Source organism: Chelonia mydas, chromosome 2 (assembly GCF_015237465.2).
Source record: "Chelonia mydas isolate rCheMyd1 chromosome 2, rCheMyd1.pri.v2, whole genome shotgun sequence".
Taxonomy (NCBI): Eukaryota; Metazoa; Chordata; order Testudines; family Cheloniidae; genus Chelonia; species Chelonia mydas.
Window position 1 is genome coordinate 55536048 of NC_057850.1, and position 4443 is coordinate 55540490.

Sequence of the window (4443 nt, forward strand, 5' to 3'; positions counted from 1 at the left end):
TGTTTGGCTACTGCTGCTATATTTTAATTTTGATTTTTTCAATAGCAGTACTGTATATTCTGTGCCTACATATTTTTCATCATTTTATTTTTCTTTCATCATTTTATTTTTCTTCCCGTTATGATCCTCTATTCTGTATTCTAAAGGATATTCATCAGATTATTGGGCATTTTTAGTTTAATTTTCCATAGTGGATTAAACATCTTTGGAGCTTTTTATGTTGTATTCCTTTTTTTAAATAAACGTATAGGTCAAGATTATTTTAAAACACTGTAATTTGAAAATAAACATTGTGAAACTGCTCCCTTGGAAAACAATTCCCTTTGTTAGTGAAGGCAAGAATTGGTAAAGGCAGTGGATCATTTTCCTATTTGTTAAACATCTGGAAGAGTAAGAGTATCTACACACTAAAATGAGATTGTACAACCCTGTTGTTCTTCCAGCACTAGTGTACACCTCAGAAATGTGGCAGATGGTGAAAGTACACAAAAGGAAGCTGAATGCACTCCACTGGTGTTGTTTAAGAAGAATATTGTAAATTCATTGGAGAGATTGTGTAATCAATGTGGAAGTGCTGCACTGCAAGGTTCAGCGGACTGTGGGCTCAGTGATTGGATGTAGATGGTGATGTGGTTTGGTCATTTCATTAGGCTGCCCTATGGTAGAAGCACAAGGTACATCTTAAATTGGATTCTATTTGGAGGGAAGAGAAGGCATGGAGGGCAAAGAATGACCTATCTCAGGACACTCAAAGGATACAGCCGTCATGGAGACAACTTACGATGGAGTCGTATGTATATGTTGTCCTCCAAAAGATAGTTGGTTCATTCTTGATTTCAGTAGGTGAAAGAGCTCTCTGGGAGACTGCACCTTACTCCAGCTGTTCACTGGATCCCAGTGTTCCCCCATGAGCTGGGATGGTTGAAGGAATGCTGGGACCCAGGTAAACCATGACAGTTTCTCAGGGAGATGGGAAGGGGGAATTGACCGGCATCTTGGCATTGCTGCCAATATTCTCTGTGCACTGCTGTCTTGAGTTTAGGTGTCTGATACCAAAGTTGGGCATCTTGATATCTTACTGTTCCATGCTTAATTGGGCTTGCTGCTTGTGTTGTCTGATCTGCTGCTTTCTTTGACGCTGTACTTTCCCACCTACACCTTTTATTTCAGATATGATATCGGTGGAGGGAGAATGTCTATCCAGCACCTTCAAACCTTGTCAGTGCATTAGAACAATGTCCAAGACTGGCAATCATATTTGCCACACGGTCAAGTCAACCACAATGTGAAGGGGTATAAGATACATCTGCAACTATTGCCCTGAGCACAAGAAATGTGGGCAGTGCCTCCAGGTAGATTCCTGTTAGTCCAGCAAAAGGCTGGCCTTAGTGCTGGGAGGGGAAAACCCATCAAAGTGGAAGTCAGAGTTGGCCAAGACTGAATTCTGTGAGTCTGTGTCATTGTCTGTGTTGGTGCAAACCAAGCTTCCCTACTAAGCCCAGAGAGGTGGCTTCATCTCCGAAGGCTTCTTGAAGCTCTCAGAACCTGGTGTTCGAAGCCACTGATACTGAGCTCTAGCTTATTCCATACAAAAAGGCTAAGTCTGGAGGTGCTGAAAGAGCTGGCAGCCCCCAGGCTGTTTAAGCCTCAGACTGCTCGCAGCTGTGTAGCAAGGTCTCTGTTTCTCTCCTACTGTGTTTTGTGTCCTAAAAGTGGAGAGGAGGATGGTGATTCCATGTATACTGTTTCTGTCTCAGTCACTCTTGGTCTTCTGTCAGGCTGTCACAAAGTCAACAATATCAGCCTTGTTCATTCCGCTTGTCCTGTATTGGTGAAGTTGAAGCACTTTTTGCGCTGAGTTGAAACTTGTTCCCTGAGTCTTGGCATTCTAGTGCAGAAAGTTCTAGTCTCAATGCTGGTGCCCTCAGCACCTCCGGGGTTGGCCATTGTCGGTGCTTCACAGTGTGCTTTTCATGTTCCTGGCACCCCCATAGATGACTCCAGCCACTTAATGGTGAAGACCTCTTTGCAAAGGGCAAATGAGACACAGGCTGCACTCTGTCCAGTCTCCTCTCTCAGGGATCTCGTTCAAAGGTGTAGAGTGTTTTTTTCCCCCCTGATATTTTCTATTAGAAGATGGGAAGGCTCTGACTCATCACCTCTTAGGGAACTGATTCAATACCAGGTCCAAGAAGTGTTTGGTCTTAATCCTGACTCTGGTAAAGTGACTGGCTCTGGACTTTGGACTCAGGTATACTTCTAGTGCAGGAATGGACAAACTTTTTGGCCCGAGGGCCACATCAGGGTTGTGAAACAGTATGGAGGGCCAGGTAGGGAAGGCTGTGCCTCCCCAAACAGCCTGGCCCCTCCGCCTATGCGCCCCCTCCCACTTTCCGCCCCCTGACTGCCCCCCTCAGAACCCTCGACCCATCCAACCCCCTCCCTGGTCCTTGTCCCCTGACCACCCCCTCCCAAGACCCCCCGCCCCTAACTACGCCCCCGGGACCTCAACCGTATCCAACCCCCCCTGCTTCCTGTTCTCTGACTGCCCCGACCCCTGTCCACACCCCCACCTCCTGACAGCGGCCCCCCCCCCCCAGGACCACACGCTTATCCAACCCCCCCAGGACCCCTGTCCCTAACTGCCCCCCCGGATCCCACCCCCTATCCAACCCCCCTGTTCCCTGTCTCCTGACCGTGCGCCCTCCCCCCAAACCTCCGCCCCATCTAACCATCCCCTGTCCCCTGACTGACCCCTAGTGCCTCCTGCCCCTTATCCAGCGCCCCCTTACCGTTATCCTTACCCTTACCATGCTGCTCAGAGCGGCAGGACAGGCTTATTTGAAAGCCTGGGAGGTGGGCGGGTGCAAGCCGCGCTGCCTGCACAGCAGCATTCCTGCGGATGAGAGGGGACAGCAGGGGAGGGGCCGGGGGCTAGCCTCCCCGGCCGGGAGCTCGGGCCAGGCAGGACTGTCCCGTGGGCCATAGTTTGCCCACCCCGTTCTAGTGCTTGGCAACTATCTTACATTTTTCACCGGGGAACAGCACTACTGATTCAATGTTTTTGGAGCCATTCATATGTCTTCACAAGATATTTGGTAATTCTAATCTACTTGTGCAAGCTGGAAGTGCACATGTTCTTGTACTTGGACAACTGGTTCATCAAGGATCCTGCTTTAATCAAACCATGTCATCAAATAGGTGTGTTCATCATCGAATGAGTTTTTCTGATAGGGTCCTGCAGGAATCAGTTCTTGGCTCTATGTTATTTAATATTTTTATTAATAACCTGGAAGAAAATAGATGACATAAATTGGGGGAGTGGTAAATAATGAAGACAGGCCACTGGATCACTTGGAAAGCTGAGTTCAAGGAAACAATATGCATTTTAGTATGGCTAAATCTAAATGTATGCATCTAAGAGCAAAGAACATAGTCCCAGCTTATAGAATGAGGGACTCTATCCTGGGAAGCAATGACTCTGAAAAAGATGTGGGGGTCCTGGTGGATAATCAGCTGAAAATGAGCTCCCTGTGTGACGTAGTGGCCAAAAGGACTAATTCAATCCTTGGATGCATAATTGGGAATCTTCAGTAGAAGTTTATTTAACCTATGTATTTGGTTCTGGTGCAACCGCTGCTGGAATACTGTATTCAGTTCTGGTGTCCACAATTCAAGAAGGATGTATATAAATTGGAGAGGGTTCAGAGAAGAGCCATGAGAATTTATTCAAGGATTAGAAAACATGCCTTTATAGTGATAGACTCAAGGAACTCTGTTTAGCCTAACAAAGAGAAGGGTAAAGGGTGACTTGATTACAATCTGAGTACCATTATGGGGAACAAATATTGAGTAATGGGCTCTTCAATTTAGCAGAGAAATGTATAACACAATCCAATGGCTGGAAGTTGTTGAAGCTAGACAAATTCAGATTGGAAATAAGGTGTTAGCTATCTAGTTAACTGTTGAACAACTTACCAAGAATAGTGGTGGATTCTCCATCACTGACACCTTTTCAGTCAAGGTTGGGTGTTTTTTCTAAAAGATGTGCTCTAGGAATTATTTTGGGGAAGTTCTGTGGCCTTATACAAGAGGTCAAGCTAAACAGCATGTAGGAGTCACTAAGGCTGATAAAATACCCCAAAGTCCTAATTTGTCTCCAGCAGACATTTTGAAGTATATGTCTGCTAGACACAGAACGATTCAAAGCCTTCCTGCTTCAGGATAGGATCCAAGACAATTGTAGTCTACAGAAAAAACATAAGCTAGTAACTGACACCTTGGACCATACTATGAATGTTGGGCCTTAAGGCTGCAACTTTTTTGTACTACCTATAACATGTTTGCACCATGATCTTATGGTCCCAGCAGAAGCAGCAACAGAGGGATTCTTCCATCCCATCTGAGTAACAATGACTTCTGGGCCTCCCTGGCCTGGAGGCA